Source organism: Hoplias malabaricus, chromosome 1 (assembly GCF_029633855.1).
Source record: "Hoplias malabaricus isolate fHopMal1 chromosome 1, fHopMal1.hap1, whole genome shotgun sequence".
Lineage (NCBI taxonomy): Eukaryota > Metazoa > Chordata > Actinopteri > Characiformes > Erythrinidae > Hoplias > Hoplias malabaricus.
The window spans coordinates 20,277,139-20,304,145 of record NC_089800.1 but is presented as its reverse complement, the minus strand read 5'-3'; the positions used below and the strand labels follow the sequence as shown (position 1 = coordinate 20,304,145).

General features: G+C 37.3%; 1 protein-coding gene across 5 annotated transcripts in view; it reads right to left on the bottom strand.

Moving 5' to 3' along the window:
• LOC136696077 (aryl hydrocarbon receptor repressor-like) overlaps nucleotides 1–27,007 on the bottom strand; it is a 63,879-nt gene that overhangs the window by 19,750 nt on the left and 17,122 nt on the right. The gene's annotated exons all lie outside the window — the stretch shown is intronic.

The window sequence follows — 27,007 nt, the reverse complement described above, 5'->3', positions numbered from 1 at the left end:
TGAATTTCTTTTGGTCCAACACCATTATAGATACTGGTAAATAAATATAAAGGGATATATGCTGTTTTTGCATAAAAAAACTGCATTATTGATTTCAGTGATTCAAAAAATTAATTCAATGTTGTCCATTCAATAAATAATCCAAAAAATCTCAGTCAATCAAATCAGAGTACATTTCCTGATTTGAAGATGTTATGTAACTATGCAAGAGTAATTATAGCTTATAATTTAATATTAATTTAGTATTCTTTCTCCCATTTGACAGATTCCCCAAAGGACTCCTGCTTGCAATTTTCAGCTAAAATAATGAATACAATGTAATGCACTTGTCTTGTTTACAATTACTCACCACATTACATTCTAAATTACATGGTTTGTGATCGTGACTGTAACCTAAAACTGACATGTAGCACTGCAGTGCATACTGCTCACTTATAACAAACTAATAGAGCATCCAGTATGTGGTTACCTTCTTTCCAAAGTGTGTATTTTCATATACAGTGATTCTTTAAGTAATAATCAAAATTAGATATAACTTATGTTTTATAATATTATTAATAAAACGTTCACCAGAGAAAATTGCATGAAAGTTTGAAAGCTTTTATTTTACTTAAGTAGGCCTTCTTTGATTTGGCGAAGAATTGCGCAGCACTATTTATTATACATTTTAACAAAATTGAATTCTACTATAACATGTATTAAATTTGTGCTTTGGTGTTATAATTCTTCACAGTCCTCGCAACATTTCCATTTCATCAACATATGAGGTCATTTGTGCTTTGATCAATACCAATGAAATTTTAATAGCTTCATCTCAACCTCATACACCCATAATATTAACTTGAAAACAATAAACTTGTGCTGAACCTGATGTGATGACGTTGCACTGAGAGTTCATAAAGCGTACAGACTGTAAATGACAGCTGCTAGGTTTAATGATACAATCAGTAACTAAATACACAGTGTTGCACTTTTTGGCACGGCAACAATTTTCTATGATCATTTTATGGTCAGTTATTATATGCACATAATTTACGTTGTGGCATAGCTAAAGCGAGAATGTCCAGCATCATATCAAACATTATTTAAGTTTGATGCCATGGCCAACTCGGGTCAAAGGTCATGAATTACATCAGATAAAACCGGCTGCCAGTTTAAAGCTGTGTTATAAATTGTGCCACTAACAATATACTGCTGTGTGATTTCATGCAACATTTTCCAGCTAATGTTCAGCAATCCAGACGGAACTTATCTAGTGTGAATACACAAACACTCTCATTCACACCAAATAACTAAACAGATAAATAAATAAATGTATCTTGTATCTGTGACTAATGGGGACATTTAACTGATTTCCATTAATTGTGTAGGGACTTACCATTAACTTTTTCAAAGACTCTACAACCTCAACCCTAACCTTTAGCCAACTTTAAAACATATATTCACCTTATTCACCTTAAAAAGTAATTATTTACATTGTGGGGACCACCAATGCGAGAGTGTAAACAGGCTTTGGTCCCGACAATGTGATATATTCCTGGTGTATGCACACACACACACACACACACACACACACACACAGGGATTAGTCATGCAACATCTGTAAGCACAGACAAACATTACCCACTTGGTCATCATGTCGTGCAAGTGGAGTGTGACTGCCTGGTAACAACCCTTAGAAGCAACCTATCCAATACAAACCCCTTGCCCCTACCCCTCTCTCGCTCACACACAGTTTCTCTCTTCCTCTCTCTTCCTCTCTCTCTCTCTCTCTCTCGCACACACACACACACACACACACACACACACACACGCACTGTGGTCAGTAAAATCCACAAGCTCCCCTCTGCCCCTCCCCTCTATCATCCTTTTCACTGCTGCTTCCGTGACTCCTGACTATTTTCTCTCCTAATACAAGTCCCAACCACAGCACTTATATTCTCCATTGTTTCTTTACCTTCATCCCATGCCATCAATTCTGAGTCTCATTAAAGATTTTCCTTCCCTTTTACTTTCACACCCATGTCCTGTGGTCTTTGTAAAAAAATGAATGAACTAATCCATCCTGTCAGGATCACGTTGGGTCCAGAGCCGACCCAGAATCCATGGGCACAGGGTAGAAACACACCCTGGATAGGGTAGCAGTCCACAGAGCATCACACTCTCACCCAGTCAGTCACATCCTCACACGTTGACAGTTTCACAAACCTGTGTTTTTGAATTGTGTGAGGAAACCGGAGCATACGGAGGAAACCCACTGAAACATGAGAACACACCAAGACCAAGGCTGGGATTAAAGTGAATGGTTCTCTTATGAAAAGAACCAATATAAACTCTATACACCACATTTGTATTGACTGACGGGTTAAAATTCACACAAAAATTGTAATAATTGTAAAAGAATAGACACGCGTTGACTCAGAAGCTAATGGAACTGTGACCCATGTTTATTCTAATACCTCATTTTTACAGACAACAAGCCTACATTTATAAATTATTAAAATAATAAACTGTAATGACACCATGTCATTAATGTCATGGGAATTAGGGCATGAAACTCTGTAATATTCCTGTAAAGGAATACTAAGTAATATTTCTACCGTAAAACTACAATTTCAAAATCACTGACGATGCTTTAGTGACCTGTAATGAGGCCAACAGAGCCTCTGTCATTGCTGCTCTGGGTTTAGAGCTGCAGAAACTGCATTATGTAATGTTCTGCTTGATTTCTGGACCGTGCTGTAAAAGTGAATTACACTCTGCAACTCTAGGGGGAGCCCAGGAGGAAAACACCAAATCTTACCTAGTGTTCCTTTAGAGAGCCATCAACTGAGAGATTCTAGAAAGAGCCAAAATTATTTCTTTAACACCAGTGGTACACAAAAGCAGACAACAGTCAATTTATTACGGACCAACTGCATTGGTCGGACCAACATTAGAAAGGGAAACAAAAACTCCTCTTTGAACTCTGTCAAACTTTTCCTTTTGTTTCATGTGATTCACGGCTTGTAAAACCACTCAACAGGCATTTAGATTGTCAGCTCTGATTTGTGAAAAGCTTCTTTGCAATTTTAGGCGAATATCTCTTCAGAAAATTAACATCATGTCTTTAAATTTGCAATGTACAAGAAGAATTCAACAGTGAAACATTCTCTCTGGACTTCAGCTCTGTGGAAATTTGGCAGGGGGTCCTAAACGATTCAGAAAACTCAGGTTTTATGTTATTAATTTAAAGAAACCTATTTTTTTTTAAAAGTGCTTAGTTAAAGCTTTTGTTTTCATTACAGAAAGTGAGGAAGGAAACAAATCAAATTACAGTTCTGGACTCAGCCATTCACTATTGCCTTCCGAAACTAAGGCCTGAAAGAAAGGTCAGGAAAAATAAATATAAGGAATGATTAATTAACGCTGCTGCACACAGACTTTATTCATGCTGTTAAGTGGAAAACAGAGAGGCTAATGGTTCAGCATTCAGATAGCAAATTTGAGGAGTATTTAGTGTTGGAAGACATCAGGAATGGCCCGTGTCACACTTCAGAGACTGTGGCTCTTTTCTATAATATGAGGTAATGACTTCCAACTTAAGACACAACATCCCGCCAAACCAGACACAGGTGTTTTCTAGAGAACATTTTCTAAGAAGTTACTGTTTCCCAAAACAGACTGTAGGGAACAGGCTACTAGCATTTCCATTTGTAACAAAAATCAAGTGCAAAGTCTAGCTGTTCACTAGCTATTTTTGATCATAACACGTGTGGCTTATCATCATACATCTTACGAGTTTAAATCTTGTGACACAAATCAATTTTATTATACTGGTACATCAGCTCATAAATCAAGTTTAAGTTCCCAACTCATGTCTGCACATCTAGGATACTGGAAAATATGAAAAATATTTACTACCGATGTAAATAAGTTTTCTAACATGTTTGGGTCATTTTATTTAAGCAAATACCCCAATGTAGTGCACTCACTTAACAACACCTTAGCAGCCACCTGAAACACCACAGCAACTGCCCTAGCAACTAACTTGGGCACCAGAGCAATCACAAATTTAAAACTGTTTCACCCTAGCGACTATTCAGCTATTAGCCTAGCAACAGCATGGAAAGCCTTAGCAACCTGGGAACCAATACATTTTTGCGAATATTATATGTTTTATTCAGGAAATGCACTTTTGTATTACTGGAACTGCTGTCTGAAACCAGACCCAGATAGATCTGTTCATACAAACCGGTAACAATCAGCTGTATATACAACTCATTTCTATCTCTGTGCCATCTGACGCTGTTCTCAGGGAAACTATATCAGAAATTTAAAAAAACAATTGCTAGTTTTCCATTTAGAAAAATGTCTTAAAAATGTCTGAACCAAACAGATTGATATGTACTTTATGTGTTTGTATGAGTAAAAGTGTGTAGGACTCATATATTATAACAGTGAGTGTGTGCCGCCCTGTGACTGACGCCCCTCCAGGGTGTGTCCTGCCTTGCACCCAGTAATTCTGGGTAGGCTCCGGACCCACCGCCGCCCTAAACTGAATAAGGGTTACAGACAAAGAATAAATTAATATATGAATAATATATTTATTTCAACATATCAAATAGGCATTCAAAATATTTGATTTAATCATTATTGATAATATATCTATACAAACAATAATTATATTATACATGTTACTGATAGCATTATGGTTGCTCACACTGATGAGAAAATGAAAAAATGAAACATGGTTGTGCTATGTCATTATTGCAATTAAAAGTCACAATAGAACTGTCGCTTTTCCTAAACAATAACAAATAAATAATTCTGCCATGTGCACACATGCATGTGCCTTGTTCTTATACCTTACTTCTGCTCTTGCACTGTGACAGCCCATTGTGTTAAGTGAGGGCTGTGTCTCAGCTGAGGTACTTGCTTAATGCATTCAATATTGAGAGTAGGCTGAGGTGGTTGAGGGTGGTTAAGGGTTGGGCTTCTTAATAACATCTGTCTTCCTGGACACGCACACTCCATCTTCTACATTCCTTAGTTTGGATTCTCACTCTCCCTTCCATCAAGTCACAAAAGCAAATCATTAATTCATCCAACTGCTTTGAAGCATGTAGATTGGATGAGAGCTACACGCAATGTCTGACTCCATGAAGAGACAGACATGAAAGTTTTGGGAACTGCAGTGAGTGATGGGTGTGACGTCTACCTAAAATTACTAGCTATAATTCTCTTGCAGATTTAACTCCTTAATGGAATATTACAGAGTTTCGGGAACGTACATCTGCTGCATCTGTGTCACTCTGTTAAAATCCATGGACAATAATTAAGATGCATTATCCTTTACATCACAAAATAGAGACGCGACTGACCCAAAGCATGGGCTTATGTTATGAGTTGATCCTGAACTTTCTGTAATTTAATAAACAAACAAACTCAGAATTTTCCATTCTTCCCTAATCACGAGAAATTGTTCCTTGCATCAAATATATACTATATGAAAGGTTAGGCATGAAAGGAAGTGCTAAATATCTGTTTATTAGCTGAGTTTTACCTTTATAAATGGGTCAAAGATTTATAAAAGTGTATTAAATAGTTTAAATAACTCGTTATATGTGTGTTAAATTGGTTTGTAAACACTTTAAAAGTTATTAAATATATTTTGTAACACAGATATAAAAAGGGCAACAGTGACCTGTTATTTGCCAAATAGTGAACCCACATCCACCTATTGCTGGTAAACCACAAACCTTGCCAGAAACTTACTTTATTTTGTCTGTCAGTCAATATTAAGCCTGTCAGATGTTTTAGTCATGTATTTGTTCATGAGTTTAACAATTTGTAGGAAAAATGTAGGATTTAGTGATACATATGAAATGACTATGTTCTCGTTCTAAAGTCTTAGCTTTTTTCTTTACCTTCACATTTTCATGAAGGTATCTGACTGTTTCACTATTTACCAAACCTCAGATCACCGCTGCCCCATCTATATCTGTGTTATAAGTGATCATTAATATACTTTTTTTTATCATTGTTTATATATTGGTATTGAATTATGAAACAATATTATCGTTTCTTTTTTTTCCTCTTTGAGGCACATACACAACTGGGCTTGTACACACACTTGCACACACAATTTTTCTCAGGGCAATGGAGCTAGTTCATTGGCTGGCAGCCATTTATTTTGCTTGAACTTCACTCCCTCAAATCCCCTCCCCCATTCAAACAGGCCAGGAAAGAGAGAGAGAGAGAGAGAGAGAGAGAAATAGAGTGAGAGAGAGAGAGTGAGAGAGAAAGAGGGAGTGTGTGTGTGTGTGTGAGAGAGAGAGAGAGAGAGAGAGAGAGAGAGAGAGAAACTAGTGCTGTTTTTAGAGCCAGGAGCTGGCTGACCAAAGTGCTGTTGTCACGCAAACAAGCCTTCTGTCAATCTCCCAGCGTCCCTGACAGACTGCTGGCACCCAGCCAGGCCCTTGCGTGCAAGCCTGCAAAGCCACATTAGCCTATAAAGAATTTCATAAGAACAACAGCTGTTAAATATTGATGACTACTGGCAAGCCATGAATGGCCTCTGTAAAAGGTTAAGCCTGCAATGTAATGGAACCTAATTCTTTAACATATGTTAAAGAATGTGCCTGGGACATTTTAGTTTCATTCTTTTTTTCTTTCTTTCTTTTCTACTTTCTTTAGAGGCAAGAATCTTAACCCACTCTGAACTAAAGTTGCACAGCACAGCACTTTATCACGTTTTTGTTTTATTTTTCCTTTCCTTCCATTACAGAATAAAAGCAGTCCAATGTAAAAGTTTGTATATTCTAGATCAAACTAGAGGTTTTGTTTATTTGAAAATAAATGAACATTGCAAACAAAACTGTAGCATTTTAGTATTTTTTATTGCACATATTCTAAGCATAAAATGTCAAATATCAAACTATTTCTCTGGCAATAATACAAGTTTGTTTATTCACTTACACAATTAACATATAAACAGTTTGAAAGGGTGTTAATAAACTTTAGCATGAACATGAGTGTTTATAACAAAATAATTTTAAGAATAGTGTAGTAATAGTACAGTAATAATATGTAGAGTAACTCATTATTAACCTTTGGTAAGATACAAGAACATAACATAATTCAGGTCCTAAAAGTATTATGTAAACACACATAATCTGTATTATTTTCCATTTTGGTAGAGAATACTGACATACAGTTTTTTTCAAGTTTTATTTTTTAGATTTATGTTTGTTTTTTTAGTTATTTTTATATGATAATAGAAAGAAAATGTTTAGATTTCTTCAGTTAAATTCACAATATATCATGTTTAATTTAATTTCTGTTCTGCAAAAACTGTGCTGTTCTCAAACAACATGAAACATCTTATTTAAAACCATTATTCTAGCAACAATCATCTATAATTATGATCAAGTTTTAAACTTACAGAGTTGCTTTTCTGGTTTTAATACATGAGCAGCAAGAGACCAAGCTGAATACACAGATGGCGCAAGAATCCTCTAATGTCACTGACAGCTGATACACAGAGAATTCATGTTCGTGTCAAATTCATACCTTAGCAGTGTCAGGTGGAAAGGAGATGCAATTACATCAATGAGTCAATTTGGAATTGTTTCACAATAGAGATATTACAATGTGTTCAGAATTAGGCCGAGTACACAGCCCCACAGACGTGAATGTAATTTCGCCGCATGTGAGTAGTCGCTTGGCAAAGTGTTCTTTTGTTCTTCAACTAATAAAAAAAATACTTGCTAAATCCACAGAGTATTTGAACTAAATTGATTTACAAAGGATATTTGAACCTAAATTACATCATTAGTAAATCGATTTGGAAAATATATTCCTAGCTTTGAATGTTTGTTTGTAATCAGGAAAATGTCTGGATCAGGGATTTCCCCGTTCTTTTTAATGAGAACTGAACATTGCCCTTCACCCAAAGTTTAAACAGTTAGACCCTCTTCAGCTTTTAAGCTAGAAACATCAAACTTTGCAGGATTGTAGACCCTCGTACCTAAATACCACCCCTGTGTTTTTTCTAAATGATTTTCTGTATGGTTTTCTTACAGCACTCTTTCGAATATGAACTGGTTTCCCATAGGGAGAACGACTGGCTGAATGTTTGAATATTCATATTTAGCTGCCACAGATGAAGTTCTACATCTCACACACAGTCACTCACACAGTACAGTAGGACTCTCACACATACAAACAAATCTGCTACAATGACATAGATACCCTAGAAGCCACCTGGGATACAGCATTTCCAAACTTTGTAGAATCATATATAACAAGTCTGAATAGTGTTCTGATAGCCTATGTCTGTGTCTGAAGTGTGTGTATTTGCTACAGTCTGTGTTAAAGTATGGCAGCATCCATAACAAAATGAAAGAGGTCAACAGAAGGATAACATTAAGATTAAACTGAGCATGCCAGCAAACCTGCGGATTTAAGATTGGTCAGAGGAGAGAAATGAACACTGCTTGGATGTTGGCCAATAGGCGATACCCATAACAAAACACCTGCATGGCCAGTGCAGTGTAAAGCACACTGAAAAGGCTGCCACCTAACACTCGAGGGTGAGATTTCAGCTTTGCATTAATGATAGTCATGAATCAACTATGCAGCTATGGATCAGCGCTCTCACTTGATCCCTGTTGAACTAGTGTGAATTTACAACCCAGACGATATGCGTTAATTACTCTACAGGACCCTCCATATGTAACACTTGTAAATAATGTTGAGAGCGAGTCCAGCTCAGCATTATAACCTCTGACCTGATTTGAACTTTCCATGTTTAAATAAAAACAGAATTGTTTAAAATGTAATCTCAATCATTTTAATCTAACATGGTTTGCGGCATGAAATGGCAGCTCTCCAACATATCCTCACTTGGACGGCTGTTCCTGAAGACTGCCAGAGTGTCACACGCCACAAGGAGGGACAAGAAGCAGAGGGAAACAGCTTTAACGTCTTCCATGGAGAGGGATTTGTATTTAAAGTGAGGTTAATGTGTCTAGCTTAATAATCAACACCATGTTCGATAGTTTCTTGCAAATCAATGCATAATAATGAATGTACACAGCACATTTTCAAAAAAAAATAAATAAATAAATAGGGACACGTAAGTAAAACAACATACACTGGACTGAATATGAAGCTGTGAAATTTCTTATTTTAGTCTTTTTTTTAGTCTAGTCTTAGGATTTCATTATTGTTTTCTGAGTGTCCTTCAGGAAGAGGTACAATTCAACTTTACTGGGTAGTGTTGCTATGTTTATGCTTTTGAATGATGAGCCAATACCGTGTTACATTTATAGGTATGTTCCAATAATCTGGAAATGTTTTTTTTACTGCAGTCCTGGTAAAGTCATAGAATGTTCATTGCAAGAATTACAACTGTGCTAGGTTTTTAAACAAGGTTTATATAAAAATGTACACAGCATAAATCACTACATAAGAAAGTGCAATACCAGAATCTAAGGTGATACAACATGGGCAAAAATGCTCCTTGTAGACGTCATTTGAGGCTGAACAGCAATCGTTCCTTCTTCATCTTTCAGACAGGAATTTCACTCACAGTAAATACATTTACAAAAAATATAACTTATTCTTTCTTATGTGTTATCTTGATTTCTAAGTAACTTTAAAAGGTGTGATTAAAGTTGGTGAGATTGGAGAAAATGCAATATATATACAATTACAAATTAATCACTGAGTAAGTTAATGATTAATCAGGTTGACAAAAACTGAGTCATATTTTAAGACTTGTTTCTGTTGCTACAAAATATATTTCCATAGATTGGGTTCTCCACATTGTGTTGGAGTGTTGAATAACAGATCTGCCTCTCCAGTAAACAAAACCATGTCAGACCATTGTCACAACCTGTGTCTCTTATTTCATCAAGAATTTACGTAGAATTTTCCAAATCTCTTTCCATCTTCAAAACTCAACTAAAAACTTTTCCTTTTTTTCCTGAATACCTCCACACCCTCTAAAATGTGTTTCCCCACCCCTCAGGTATGTTTTGACTGATTTTAAAAATAGTAAATTTAGTGGTTTAGCTCATTATAATATCTGAGATAGACTGGCATCCTGTTACTTATCGTTAATCAATAGATAGACCTTGGGGACTGCTTGGCTTTACAAACTGAAAATGCATGTGCTGACACTGTAATTCAAAGGAAATAGTGAAAATCAATATTTTCATAAAACAGCTGATATTTCTGAGTGCAGCCCCAGTGTAAAAACCTTCCACAGAGCTTTGGGGTAGGTGCTAAAATCAAACTCCAGGCTCAGTGTCTGATTCGATGGCTTCTGTTTGGCTTTGGCCCTGCAGCTGTATCCTGAGAAACTATGGAAAACTGAGCAAACTGACCTTGAGCTGACAACAAAATGGCCCACCTGCATCTACATAAAAAAGGCCCTAAAAAACTGGCAAATGCTTCTAGTGTTGTTTTTGGTTTTAACGTGACTGTATTTATCAACAGTCTGTAGAATATGATAGGCCTAAATATAAGAAATCAATGGTCAAGTACGCTACGTATATAAAGTACACTTTTAAAAATTATAATAAAACATCTTCTATTTTTGATATTGACTAATACTTTGAATGAGCTACTAACAGAAATCTTTCATCTTTAAACCTTTTGGATCACTATTCCCTTGTTGTATTAATGACTGTTGTCGACTAACAGGCAAAACTGTAGGCACCACCAAAAGCATTTCTATTATTTAACGGCAGTAGTCAGTCTGATTTCATGATTGGAACCATGAGGCCTTCATGTTCTCTCAACTCCAAAGACACACAGGGGCTGATTAAAATGGATGGAGGTTGGATAAGTGGTGCACGTGGCAGTAATTCGTGGTACACTTTGCAGATACCAGTAGCATTTATTGCTACCAGAGTAATGAATTTCCTATAGTGTTCTGAATAAATAAACAGGTTTTGGTGGCTTGATAGAAGGCAGACGCCTGCGGTGAGTAGCAGGTTTGGATTTGTGCCCATGCTGCTGGCAATGTGGTAGAAGTCTTCCGTGTACTAGCAGGAAATGTGCCATGTACAATCATCTGTGTAGATACAGCCAACAAAGTGACACTCATTCAAAACAAAACTGAGTTCACTGTGATCTGAATTTTAGAAATTAAGATGCCTTTATAGAATGGAATGCCAATGAGGACATCAGTACATCCCCCAGGGGTGGTCTAGCAAGACAGCAGCGTAATCACTCTGCCCATACTGGGCATGAAACAACAGATAATGCTATTTAAACATAACCTTTAAATGACTTAGGTGTCAACACCTGTTTTTGTGTTAATTTGTAGATAAAAAAAACAATCCTAGGCCGTATCCATGGATCAAACAAGGCTTTACCTTTTCCAGCAAATTTATGTTTGTTTATTGAAAGTAACTGAATATTAAGCTACACTCTATAAAATAAATCATTTTTGCTTAAGAAACGTGTGAGTGAAGAAACTTTCAAAGGTTTAAACATCCATCACTCGGCCCTAAGGTTCTTTACAGATTTAAACATAACGGCACAAATGGTTCTTTATGGAACCACAAGAGGTTCTTTTGGTCTTGATGAAACTGTCCTTGTAAGCAGGCACCAAACAATCCCAATGCCTCTGTGTGAGGCGTGGTATAACTTCTCTAGAACCCCTTCCATCTATTCTCCCTCCTCAGCCGAAGTTTGATTTATGACACTGCCACAGGAATTTATCTCAAATGGCTTCAGTGTGTGTTACAAAGCAGGGTGAACACTGCTGATTTTGCAAAGAATTAGCAGCTCAAAAATACCCCTTCCTGCCACTGTAGAGCTCCTCACGCAACCACTAAAAAGAGCTCACAACAGTTCCAGTGAAAGGGGTGCCACTTTTTTCACTTTGTCTCCACGTCATATTTCTCTGACAAGCATTAGGCCTTGAGAAACTACCACAATCTAGAACATTCCTATTGACGGCCTTTATAGCATTCTGTTACCTGAATAAACAATGAGAGAAATAGTGTGTTTAAAAAGATCCAACAAAAACAGCCTAGAAATAAACACAGTACTTAACGTGTAAGTTAACAATGTGTACACTTATGGAAACTCAGTAACTGATGCATGATTAACGTAAGTCTTCTGTGTTACCTGTTAAAGTTAAGTAACTTTTTTTTTTTTTTTTTTTTTTTTAAGTGACCTAAACATTTATAGACACACAAACACAACCTGAAAACCACCCGCCCAGGAGTGTAACTGCCTAGATACTGTATGTAAAATCAGGTGACTTTGAGTCTGAAACACAGCAATGCAACTGCTGTCCACAATCATGAGCCCATGAGGAGATAATGTCTGGTGGGATCCTGTTATGGAATGTGACCCTGGCCTGGTGAAAACTAAGAAAACTTTTGAATTAAATAAGCTATTCCTGTTTTAAGTTGTTAAGTTATAAGTCGAAAAAATTCTACACACATTAGTTCCATTATAAATTTACGTTGAGCTGATTTTTCTTTTTCTTTGTGCAACTAATATATAAAATATATAATATATCTGTAACTAAAAGTACTGCACTGATAACTAGAGGCCTGCCAGTTGCCACCATGTCATTCCATGTCGTTTCATTGATGACTACAAATCAATTACATTAAAGTAACAAATTGTTAAAAGAATACATTTAATAAATGTGTTTATTTTTTATTGTGGTAAAAAAAAATGCTTGATTCTACTTGTAAAATCAGTGTAATGTCACTAGCGCACAACTAAGTTAACCACAAAAAACAACAATGAAAAAAAGAACAATGACAGTATTAAATAATATAATTTTTAAAATATACCAAAATAAGACTTTTATTACTAAATAAATGATATCTTTGCTGTTGTTGTTGCTGCTGTTAAGCAATTCTTAAAATCAAGAAGGGGGGGGGGGGGGGGGCTTTTCACTTCCTAAACCATTGTAGGCAGGAGATAAATACGGAACAATAGCAGTGAAAGCAGGCAGTTTATAAATAAGCCCCTGCTGTTAGAATAAAAGGTTTAGAAAATGAATATGAGCATGACCAGATCATTACAGCAGGTTGTAGACAGCCCTTATAATTAGTGAACTCAGCTACTTTAAGGTGCAGTCATTGTGGACATATACATACCCACAAAGCTTGTTGGATTTTCACAAACAGTACGAAATAAACTGAGCTTGAGGTCACCGCGTTCCATGCTCAAGTGTGGGATGAAAGCACTGGGCTCTGGAGGGATGGAGGGATGGACAACCATTTAATAATCATCCAAAGACACTGTGATTCGGACTTATCCCACAATCATCATCAAACAATTAGCAAAATTCAGTCAAACCCTGACAGAAAATTTCCAGCATCTACTGGAAAGCCTTGCCAAAATGTGGTCTCAGATGTTTGGACACAACCAAATTTTGTAACCATATCCATTTTTAAACAGGCCCACCCACCAGCCATTTTCTTATAACTGGAAAAGAAAATGAGTGGTGGAAAAGAGGAGGGAGGCCATAGCGTGCAAAGAGCTCATTTACTTTGGAATGGCCACATCACTGACCAGCAAACAAATGCACCAGGCTGTCCATGCCCTTACATCTCAGAGGTCAAGTGGGCTTCAGTCATGAGGTAAGGGCTTAAAAACATCAATTATAATTACTAATAATGAGAGTGGACATATTTAAGAATGTACACAAAGCTGATTTTTAGTGAAAAACATAAACAATTCCCATAGATTCTAATCAATCAATTTGATGACTGGATGCCACTGTTTTAGGGTAATGCACATCGATGTGCTCAATGTTATGAAAGCTTGAATTCAAGTTTTTTTCCTTTAAAACAGTCTCCACACAAACTTTAGCATGAAGTACATGTTGCTTATTTAAAACCTAAAATATCTGGTGTGAAATTAGTGGTGAGAAATGAGTGGAAAACAACTATTAAAAGATTTGACACCTGCTCACACAGCATTTCTTCTGAAACAAAGGGAATAAAAAGGTGGTCTGTCCCCCATTTGGATCAATAGCAACCTCTGCTTTTCTGGAATACTTTAAGAGTAGATGTAATACAGAAAAATGTATTTGTTTATCAACATTCTGGAAGATAAAAATGTTATCAAGTACCCTTCTGCTGTCTTGTAAAAAGCTGGTGTCATTGCTCAGTGTATGTGGAGGGGTAATACTTGAAGGGCTTTTTGTGATTTTATCACTGGTCTGTTATTGCTCCATCACTTAACACATACCTTCTACCCATTTTTAACCAAACTATGTTTGCACAAGTTTTGAAGGGAACCAAGGCTGCATCGCTGTTGTCTTTTTTAACCAGAGCTATAGATAAACAAGTAGAGCCAGGATATATTCATGGTTAATCCACTGTTTAGGGATGGTAATAATGCCAAGTTCTAATCATTGGTGTCATTGCTAAGAGTAATACGTGTAGATCTTCAGTGAGAGAGCCATTGTCACGCAATACAATCACTCCTGGACCATCTCTCAGCCAATCATATTGCGGGGTCAGGACTAACTGTGGTATACCATTCCACTTGTATTTCTGAGCTCAGAGTTAATGAAGACCTTTCTAAAGTAACAATATTACTCATTCTACAGTTATAATTATTTTGCAGAGCTGAATGTTTTTAATGAGGATTAGTGAAAAATATTTCAGCAAAATAAATTAAAATTCTGCTCACACACAGCTGGACGCAATAGAAAAATGTAACAATTAGAGAATCTGTTTGTGATGGTTGTACTATGTCAATATGAAACAATAAATGATAGCTGACAGATATATAATTACATGCAAAATAATTAAAAAGGTAATTAAAAAGAATTACATACCATTTTTTAATTATTTAATAAGTAAATATAAACAAAAATGCATTTATTCTCATTTGAACTCATTTTACATGTGAACAAAAATAATTAAACAATTTGTTTTATTATTTTATGTTTCTTTCTAAAGGACAGGGCCGGTTTCTCACAAGTCCACTCTCTATTGACTCTAATTGGCTCTGCTCATTGCATACTTAAGCAAAGCATTTAACCCTGTTTCACTACCTTCAGTTCGCTACTGTAAGTCGCTTTGGCCAAAGGACTCAGCCGAATAGATAAATCCCTTTAAGCTATCTTGCTGCTCCCACAAACTGAAGGATCAAGCTGTCCAAATATTTACATGCCACAAAGAAGGCCACATGACCCAGCGGGTGAAATCCTCTGCTGAGAGGGATTCTACACTTCATGCTTTCAATACAGAAAAACGTATTTGAATGCTTTAATATCTCACCAAATGTGATGACTTTAAAAGCTGATATAGTTTCTACTACATACAGCTGACGTATAAACTTCTCTAGCAGCTTGTGTATATTCACACTTGAAATATTTTGCCTGTGACATCTTTGGGAGGGAGAGTAAAGAATGTCAAGGATTCTTTCAAAGCAAATCAGCATCTTGAACATTGCGTGCTCAGAGGTGTGGCCCTTATACTTGGTTCAATCCATCCAAATGGACAGCCAAGAGCTCCTGCCCAGCCCAACTAAATTTCTCAGGCCTTCTCGGCTTTCATGCCAACAGCGAGTTAAACCGAGATACATAGAGTCGTACAGAGCCAGCTTTAAACATGAGGGAGGTTCCTAGTTTCCTCACATGCTGCAGTTTCTTTAAAATTGTACATTTCATTGCAATTTGTGCGAATGGCCGGATTGTTGTTTGTTATTTTAGTGCCGCAGTTATAAAGATGGCTTTGGACTGAATATATGATCATCAGGCGTGGTTAGGCCTGCTGATATATAATATCCTGTCAGATTAATCCTTTAAAACTGAATGAACACAGCACAGTGACCATTTCATCTTGGCAGCATGGAGAAATCTACACACAAGTACTACTTTTTCTATATTAGTTATACAATATTTATTATTATATTATATATTTATGTTCACCAAATAAACAGATGGCAAACAATATGCTTGCGCCCTTCGCCACAAACTCACAGCCAGAATTTCAGAGCCAATAGTCTTGAAAAGGCCAGTTGTATGTAAATCTCAGCTCTTGCCTCTGGAGGTCTTCAGTGTCAGGAGTGGATGAATAAACACAAGGAAAAAGAAAAGGAAAGCAATTCTTTTGAGGAGGTCTTAGTTTCCTGTGTTCAAACATACAAGCTCTTAATTAGATGAGAAGCTGAATAGCAGTTTTCCACTGAATTCACAACACCAGGTAATTCCTAATGGCAAGCCTGCACCTGTGAGTCTGATTCCTCCTGCCCTTGTTAAGGCCTGTAATAAGCTCTAATGGCATGCGTAGTGTTATAATCAGAAAACATATAAAAATGTCTCATGTACTGTGTACTGAAGGTGCCTGCTTTCACGAGAACTAATATGTTTTTAATTGCCTTATGACTGAAGCTGGCTTAAAAAGGAATTAAACTCAGGAAACAAACTGAAATAAACACTAAGCTAAGGCATGTGGATCTACTAAGTACCATAGCTTCAACTTTGTTGATGAATTGAACTACACATGGAGTGAGTGAGGTTTTCTACAGTCCTTTAGTCGTAAATCGCTGTTTGTTGCTCAAAAAAGCTACCATGTTTACAGAGAAAACAACTCTCTGTCAGAGAGAGGCAGAGGGGGAGAGACAAAATGGCCAAATAAGCTAAGATTTATAAACTGCTGCAGAGTTACAGAATGGCAAAACACGTGGCCTACATGCAAAACAAACCATGGCACGCATACTCTGGGGTCAGCGCTGGCTCTGGCTGTAGATCTAGCAGCTATACCTGTCTTGTTCTGGTTAGGGCATGATAAAGTGGACAGCCACTTCTTTGTCTAAAAGTATACAGATGAATAGCTTATCACACAGGTGTTATCTCACAGGGTTTAAACCACAAAGATCACCTCTGTGTGCACTTGAGATTGAGGTCACTATCAGTCTTAGTTCGGAAGGACTTCTTATGTAAATTCAGAATGGATTTCTTCTTGTAAGATCTAGAGCAACCCATCCCTAATTTTTTTTCCCACTTGTGTCTGTTGATAAACTTTTAATATGTGGGGTTGATGGGGAAAATAAATATTTCTGTAAATATGTCTGGTCCATAGATGATCTTCTCATAACTTGTAAACAGTTTACATCTTCCCAAGATCCGCATTCCTATTCCATTCATTTACTTATGTATTTGAATGCTACATTATTTATTAATTAATTTATTTATTTATCATTAATATGTATTATTTGGTTTTATTATTTTAGCATGTTTTATCTTTAGTATGATAAAATACTGCTTTGTGTGTGTGTGTGTGTGTGTGTCAGCGAGAGAGACAGACAGGGGTGCATTCCATCATCCTCCTCCTGCTTGAAAACCCATTGGCAAACATCATGGAAAGAAGCCCAGCACCCCATGAGAGCAATATAGATCGTTTCACATTTAAGTGTACAGAAATTCAGAGGTATGTAGGCCTTGGGACCATACAAAACCTTTACAGCACTGTGAAGACCATCTGTTGCCCTGCAGTAACTTACTTCAGTAAGAACAATTGCTCTGATCATGGTACAAACCTTTTGAAAGACCTAAGAGCAGTGATTAAGCTCCAGAAGCAGCCACGCACAGCCAAGATATGGCACAGTCTTACTCTCTTTCTCCATTTCCCCCTTTCCATCACTGATAGAACTGATCTCAACATTTGAATTTAGCTCTGGGACACTCACGTTGGCTGAAAATTCAAATCTGGCCTTTATTTTCTTATTTTTATTTTTTCTTTATTTTGTACTGAGATTATTCATTCATTTATTCATTCATTGTCTCTAGCCCTTATCCAGTTCAGGGAGGCGGTGGGTCCGGAGCCTACCCGGAATCACTGGGTGCAAGGCTTTTGATTCACCAATCCACCTACCAACGTGTTTTTGGAGCGTGGGAGGAAACCAGAGCACCCGGAGGAAACCCACACAGACACAGGGAGAACACACCACACTCCTCACAGACATTCACCCGGAGGAAACCCACGCAGACACAGGGAGAACACACCACACTCCTCACAGACATTCACCCGGAGGAAACCCACGCAGACACAGGGAGAACACACCACACTCCTCACAGACAGTCACCCGGAGGAAACCCATGCAGACACAGGGAGAACACACCACACTCCTCACAGACAGTCACCCGGAGAAAACCCATGCAGACACAGGGAAAACACACCACACTCCTCACAGACAGTCACCCAGAGGAAACCCATGCAGACACAGGGAGAACACACCACACTCCTTACAGACAGTCACTCGTAGCGGGACTCGAACCCACAACCTCCAGGACCCTGGAGCTTTATACGTTAAAATGACATAACCCTGCTTTAAATTTGCTGTCTGAGAGGTACACGTTGTTCAGTCAGGAATCAGACACCTGTTGTGAGAATCTCTTTCTGCTTTGCTTCATTGTCGTCTTATTATAATGCCGACTTAAAATGGCATTAACACAATAAAAACACAAGCCTACATGAAGCCTAATTTAGCATCTGGATACCATGTCCAAAAACAATTAAATCTAGATCAAATCTAGGCTTGGATTAAGTTGAGAGGCCAATGGTAAATCACCACTGATAAGCCTTTATAGCCTAGGCCTGGGCTGAATCTAGGTCTGGGAAATGGTTCAGGTTTAGGCTTGGCCTGCTTGCTGTGTTGTCTCAGGTATAGTTTAGTGTGTATGTATACATAGCACTTGTCAGTTATACCTGTAGCACAACTGTAATGCTTTGTCTATGTGTCTGCAAAATATAAAGGTATAGACGGCAGGATGTTAAGGCTTACTGCGAAGTGGCAGGCTGTGAGGGGAAATAAATGCACGGTCTCTTTAAGAGTGTGTGTGTATGTGTGTGTGTGTGTGTGTGTGTAGTATTAGCGGGGGAGGGAGGGAGGGGAGGATTGCGTGACTGCAGCAGACGAGAGGCTGACCTCAGAGAAGTGGTTATGAAAACGATCTGTCGAATGGAGCAGGAGACCAGCCTTGCAAAAATGACGGGGCACTTCCTCTGCATGCATACACACACACACACACACACACACACACACACACTCACACACTCACACACACTCACACTCACACTCACACACACACACACACACACTCTCACACACTCACACACACTATATATGTATGTAGGTATGTATATATGAATGACAGGATAAAGGAAAAGTCCTGTTTTAAATAAACAAGTGTATACATGCACTGCAAAATAAATACAAATAAATAAATATTAAATAAATAAATAAATAAAAGATTGTGTCAGATTCTGTTATCAGAATCATGATTTTTATCACACTGCCAGGAAAGCCCAGGACTATGAAGACAACAAAAAAAAAACAGTCTGAATGGAGGAAGTCTAAAAAAAGAATGTTAGAACACTTGTTGGTACATGAGTTTACTAAACTCGCCTCATACAAGTCATGTTAGAAACAGATTGTTCCAAATACTCTCATTAGTATCACCATCATTAAGAATGCTCAGCAGCATACAGCAGTCTTATATCAGATATCAAAATATAAATATTGTGCCGAAAGTTAATAAACGATAAATGACACGGTCTTAACATGGATGCATGTGAATTCATAGACACCAGACAGATTATTGATAACGGTTGCCTAAAAATTGCAGGAGACTATTGGAGAGGTTAAGTGATTTCTGATCAGATTTGTATATATACACCACACTACAGCTTTATATATAGGAATATTTGTTGTGATAAACCATGTCCAGGCAGGCGCAAATTAACACTGCAAGAATTAACTCAAAACTGAAAGTGTTAACAGCTGGAACTTAATTTAAAAAAGAAATGCATGTCAGTAGCATACTGCCCCCGTGAATACTTTCCTCTCAGCCTACATTCACTGAAGCTCACCAGCTCTGCCAAAAACTATGCTCTGCTATGTGATGACTTCAGTTTGGTGGATTTCTTTCTCATGCTTTTCTTTCACAGGAAGTTATTTTCCTTGCAAACACCACCTTTGGGTCCTTTATCAAATGTCTAGAGGAAACGTGACCCCAGCAGTGAGGCTTTACATCGTTAGAACATTGCAGTGAAAGGGTGAATGTATGTATTCAACATTAAGAACATCAGGAAGGTCAGGTATTGATCTTGAATGATTATTAATATAGGTCCCAAATGCCCTTCTAACTCAAAGCTAATGTAATGGACGGTGTCCCATTACATGGTGTGACCAGTGTGACCACAGGGTGAAAAGGGAAAAAAAACAAAGTATGCAGAACAACCAGCAGGGTATAGTGTGTAATTGCCATGCCCCTGTATGGTCAGTGGAGCTGAGAAAATGGACAGTTAGTGTAGGAATTCAATAAATAAATACATTAAAAAAAAGACTGATAGAAAAAAGAATATCACCATGGAAACCCAATGTTGTATTCCATCACATTATTTTGTGAGTCATCTCTGGAGACCATGGTATTATGGTAAAAATGCAAGAGGGAACAGAAGGGAAGGTGGAAGTGGTCATTCGAGAGGGTTGCGTGTGAGCGCAGAAGCTAATGTCACATGTGGCTGAGTTAACTCTCTTAATTGAATACAAACTGTGCACTAGAGCAGAGCCAATGCCTCACAACACACACTGCACCACAGTGGCTACAGCTGTTTGAAATATTTCTATGCTAATTCCGTTAGCTTCCCCTTCCACTATTTTGTTCTGCATATTCAAAGTTGGTAGGTGCTCAGTTGGAATTATATCACCTACAAAAACAAACCGCCTCAGTTTGTATTCATATATTTGGGGGGTGGGGTGTGTGTGTAGGAGACTGTCTTAAAATTTTATAAAGATGAAGGAACAAAGAGAACTGGCTCAAAATTGCTTAAATTATAAATCCTTCCTTTAATGTACACTGAATGTTATATAAGTTTGTACTGCAAAGGTTTTTTGGAGTTATGAGGTTTTACTCTGACATCAATGACATGTGGATATGGTTTCGAAAGGTACTCTTCTACATTATTTGGAGAACTTTATGTACAGGGATCTGCTGTTAATGACTCAAGAGGAGTTTCACTCCCAAGAGCGAAAACCTATGTGGTTCCTGTGGGAAATTGTCACATGCCAGTTGATAACAATGCTTACCTAACAACCAATAAACAACCACAAGGTTTGCAGCGATGATACAAAGCCTCAAGGAGAAGTAGAGGGCACATTTTCAGACTATCAGACTCCAAGAGCCAAAAAAAACATGATTTTAAAATGTACAAATCCTCTGAAAGCTTCAAGTGAAGATTACACTGGAGACATATATTTATATTATATTTATATTATTTGAATGCAACATTTCACCAAGTGATTCTCTCTTGTTTATCCAGGCATCTCTAGAATGAAGAGAGCTAAAGCAGGTGCTGGGAAAGTCCAGTTCAATGAGGAAGCCACAGATGAAACGGCATATCCCAGAGGAGTGAGCTTCTAACTTCTTTTCCATGGTGTGATCTAAACAATGTACAAGTATGAGTCATTTCCCCAGCAAGCGTTCACACACACACACACACACACACACACACACACACACACACACACACACACACACCCTTGCTGCCTGTCTTTTCAAGGAGTTTCCAATAGAAGCTGCAATAAATGAACCACTTTGTTATCATCCATATTCAAAATAGTTAGAAGCAAGTCTGCGACTTATTGTTATTCTCTGTTCACATGCTGTGAATGTATTACAGCAGTGGGCCAACCTCAGCTCATGCTGAAAGTACTTCCACTCTGCCAAAACTATCAAAACATACATTTCCTCTGTATGTCTCCTGCACCGACAGATGGTGACTGTGTGTGAAGAAACTAAAAAAAGATAAGGCACGCCATTCATTTTTTTTTTCAACAGCTCTTCTGCAAGGGTTTGCAGCAGAAAGAGAACAAAGCTATTTCACAAGGTTACAGCCACCGTATGCTTTTAAAGGTGAAGGGCTTAGGGCACTTTTGAGCAATGTCAGTATATCTATGCTTCTTTTTATCTTTAACTTCATGTCAAAGAGCTGTTTAAGAACTTTAATAAACAAAAGTGATTACTGTAAATGAATTTGTGTTATGATGCCCTCATATCATAAGATTACAAAATAAATAAATAAATAATACAAAAATGTATGGGACATGGGACTTTCAGGTTCACAGCATGCCTCCAAAAGCATTATCTTAAGTCTTCTGCTACCAATATTAAATGCATTTCAAAACAAATAGAAATCATGAAAAAGCAAACTGATGGTAAATTAACATTTATTAGGTTAAGAGATAATTTTTCCTTCTCCAGTATATATATATATATATATATATATATATATATATATATATATATATATATATATATATATATATATATATATATATATATACACACACACACATATATATATAAGCTACTAACATATGCTTTCCAAATAATTTGATACTTCTGCATTTAAAGGACATGCAAAATATAAAGCCTACATAAGACCCTTGATTCAATGCCTTTTTTGAAATATCCTGAAAACTGCGATAGGAACTTCCTTTGTGTGTTGATTTGCATGAATGTGCAAAGTCAGTGGCATTTGCATGTTTACATTTGTCAGCCACATCAAATAGCAATTCAGTTACCACTAGATTTCTGTTTTCATTGTAATCTTATCATATAAAGAATCAGAAAAAATGAGTCAAATTACACATTACTTTTCTGTGATTCCTTAGAACAACTCTTTTTAACTGGAAAAAAAAAACAAACCAAACACCAACAACAAAAAAGCCATTGCTTAATTAAAATCATAGATGCCATACTGAGGTTATTGACTCAAGTTTATAAGACATTGCGTGCGAAGGCCTGGGTATCCTGAAGATCCGATTGCCTGCTGGAAGGGAGGCTGAGCTCCATGAATGTGTCCTTTGAGTGGCGGCAACCATGGAAAGGCTGCATTTATGCTCTAATGGGGGGTGATGGGAGTTCAAATAGGGCCGCCAAAGTGAACTGCTGTTATTATGGTCTATCATAACGGGCCGGCTTAGTCATGTTCATGCCTTCTGCTCTTCGTGGCCTTAAATTACAATGTTACAGTGTGCAAGCGAGGGTTTGCAACAGTTACTGTAAAGTTGGCAGAGAGAGAGAGAGAGAGAGAAAGATATTTTGAGGGATACTTTGAAATTGCAAACCTGCACAATACGGCTCTTTATCAGTCATTAAACCTTCTCAAAAACCGTATAACTTCTATTCCTATAGCTACAAGTCCCTATAAAAAATCTCATGGTTGCTTTCCCCATCTGGGAAGCATCCAATTCCTGATTGGGAAAGACTGAGCAGTGTATGGGTGTGTGTGTAATGCATATTTAAAATGAGGCATCAGATGAAAACAAACCCTTGCACCATTAGCCCAAAGAATTTCTTGCTCCGCACGCGAGGTTGTGATGGTGAAGTTGAGATGCCAGCCAGGCATCGACAGCTGCAGAATAAGCACAACAGTGCTCAAACACACACTCATACACACACACACAAATGCTCTCATGTGACAACCATATTTAAACTTGATACTCAGGGCCATATATTCAAAGCTGGGATTAAATTCCTTCGGGGGTTTGTATGTGTATGTGTATGTGTGTGTGTGTGTGTGTGTGTGTGTAAGGTAATGTTTCCAGCTTTTCCAGTAGAAATGAGAGTTGAACATGGCTCTGATAACAGGAAATCAATGAACTCATTGAATAAACAATAAAGAGTTAATAATTTTATAATTCTAAATGAAATATACGAATGTATCTATACAATAATCAATCAATTTCTCAATGGACAAGTCTGGGTTTGGCAGTTGCCAAGAGAACGAGACTTGTCTGACTGCATTTTGCCAAGAGTAAATTTGGTGGTGGGAGGGGGGGGTTGTTTTTCAGGACTTGGGCTCGGCCAGTTGCAGTGAAAGGAACTCTTAATGCTTCAGGATACCAAGAGATTTTTGTACAATTTCATGCTCCCAACTTTGTGGGAACAGTTTGGGGACGACCCCTTCCTGTTCCAACATGACTGTGCCCCAGTGCACAAAGCAAGTTCCATAAAGACATGAATGAGAAAGTTTGGTGCGGAAGAAGCCTTCGCGTCAGACATTAGTGTCTGACCTCACTCATGTTCTTCTGGAAGAATGGTCAAAAATTCACATAAACTTCCTCCTTAACCTTGTGGAAAGCCTTCCCAGAAGAGTTGAAGCTGTTACAGTTCTAAAGGGTGGGCCAACATCATATTAAACCCTGTGGATTAAGAATGGGATGTCACATTTATTTGCCCAAGCATGTTTCTTATAACATACAGTAAATGCCAAAAAATTATATGGACAACTGCCCAACCAGCAGTTTTTTTCAACAAAGGCATTTACTGTACGTTTTCCCCTTGATGTATTACTGATTGATGCAATTATTACCCCAGTCTTTATACTAGATGTGGGAGCGTCATTGTAGGGATTTGCATTCAGCCACAAGAACATTACTGAAGTGAAATACTGATGTTGCCTGATTAGTTTTGTATAATAAAAGCCACCGTGACTCATCACAAAAGTACTAAATGACACTTTATTACTCTAGACGATGCAGTTCCACGGTTCCATAACCCAGTGCTTGAGGAAGTTTTACTCATGTGAAACTCATGTGAAAACCCCGACTCATACCTTCATCTCTCCCGCCAAACCCACTCCCTCAAACACAACATGTTGTTGATCTTGTCTTTCTGTGTTTATCAGTGAATTATCCTGGGTGCAAATTTCTCTACCATTTTTATGCAACTTGCTACCTATCAGCGGAGTGTGTTGAGGCTTTCTAAAGGTCTTCTCACATGTTTAAATGAGTATGCATGCAGACTGCAGCACGTGCACATGTGGGTAGGTCATTATGTAGGTACTGATACTGGCTGGAAGGACTTAAAGGAATTAAATACATTCAGTGCAGAACTGCTGCCTGAGCTCAAGTCAGATGAGCCCATGTTTCATGTGTTTTTTTTTTTATTCTCTGTGCCAAGACACAAAGGACCATCTAAACGTTTTTCAGTGAAAGGTGCAAAAGCCAACATCAGTCAAGGCACTGGGGTGCATCAGTGTACACAGCAAGTGTGATTCACATATTGTTGCCGTCCAATGAAAAACATTTATCTCCAAAATAGCACATTTATAGGAAAGGGAAAAACCTCCTTGACCTAAAATTCAAAGTCATTTTGCAGCATTTCTATTGGTCCATTCATCCTGAAATGTTCACACAACATGAAACAAAGCTGTTGTGTCCAAATGATGTAGTAAACAAAAATTCACATAAATGGAGATGTGGAGATGGAATGGAGACGTGTTTTTAATTGGAATGCGATGTGTGTGAATACAAAAGTTATTTGGAAACGTATATTGTGGGTATGCCATTAAGGCAACATGTCTTTTTTTTGGTGGGTGGGTGGGGGGGGTAATCCTTGTTCATTTCAGTAAGACAATGACTGGGCAGGAAAGTGCTACAACAGTTTTCTCTTGTAGACAATGTGTCTCCTGTTGTGCATCATGAAAAAAAGAAGAAGTACTAAGAATGTACTTTTTAATCATTTATTATGAGCTTATAATGACACATTGTTATTAGTCATAATTATGTTAAATGATCTCAAAACTATCATTAAAAAAAGACAATAATGAGCCATAATTGTATATGCACAATTATTAAACTAGGTATTAATTATGTTAACTTAAATTGAAAGCTGAGAGCAACAAATTTCTCATCCATGATGGGACTCATTCTCCTCACTATTATATTCCCAAAAATGATAAAATTGGAAATAGCTTAGTTTAATGAAGTGTTTTAGTATCCAAATCAGGGCGCCAAAGCAATTCATTACCGGACAGTGTACACTGGAGAATAAGTGCATTGTGGTTAACTTTATTTCTCAGTAATGTAATCAAACACAGCTGGAACGGAGGCTGAAAAACACTAGTGGAAAGAAGAGAACTTATCAAAGCTGATAAACAGAAAAAGAGACAGCATGTGGTTTTGAAGTAGCCTTAATTTACAGGAATAGTTAATCATAAATATAAATATGCCTCCAATAATTATTTTTAATTAAATCCTTGAATTTATATGAATTAACAAGACAAGAGTCAATAGATTCTTTGAATTTTACTTAGAACATCAGAGTCTGAGTGCATTTTCTGAGTAGACAACAAAACACTTCTGTGAGTCACTCTAGATTACAGCGTCCGATAAATGCCATAAATTCATTCCTTCATTGTGTGTAATGGCTTAGACAGTTCAGGGCTGTGGTGGGTCCGGAGCCTAGCAAAGGCCAGAACACACTCTTGACAGAGCACCAGTCCATCACACATTCATTCCCACACACAGGTATAGACACTTATGCACAGCCAATCTCTCTACTAATTTTTTTCTTTTGTGAGAGAAAACAGAAACCAACACAAAATAACTATATACACAACTGGACACAATCACAAGCATTACTGCTCAAAGAGCAATGAACGAGCAGATTCCTGTATCGATTTCTTAATCCGTACAGTGTCATCTTTAGAGAATGTGTACTGTGGCTCACATCAATTTATTATAATAAATTGCATCATTTAAATTCTCATTCTTAATTTTTTTCTCTATTTTTTCTGTCATTCCTATTAAAATTAAAGCAAAGTAAGAAATCCAGGAACTCGGGACAGACGGAAAAAACTTATTTCACTACTTTTTTAAATAAAGGCTCCCAACACCCAGTTCGCAAACCACTTTATATATAAACATAGCAAACAATAGCTTTTTCAAGTACACAGCTTTTCATCCACAGCACATATAATATATTGTTTTATATATAACAGTATAACACATGCTTATGCACAAATAAGCAACAATTAATAGTCGGTAGACATTTTATACTTTTTTTATTTGTTTGTTTGTTTGTTTCTCTCCTCTATTATTTTTATTATAACTGTGATTAATATTATTATTGTGTAGCTATTTTTCTTCCATATCTGTTCATTTATGTTTAAATGTCCTCTCTCACAAATAATATGTTATAAATAAAAATAAATTCTTAATAGTCCCC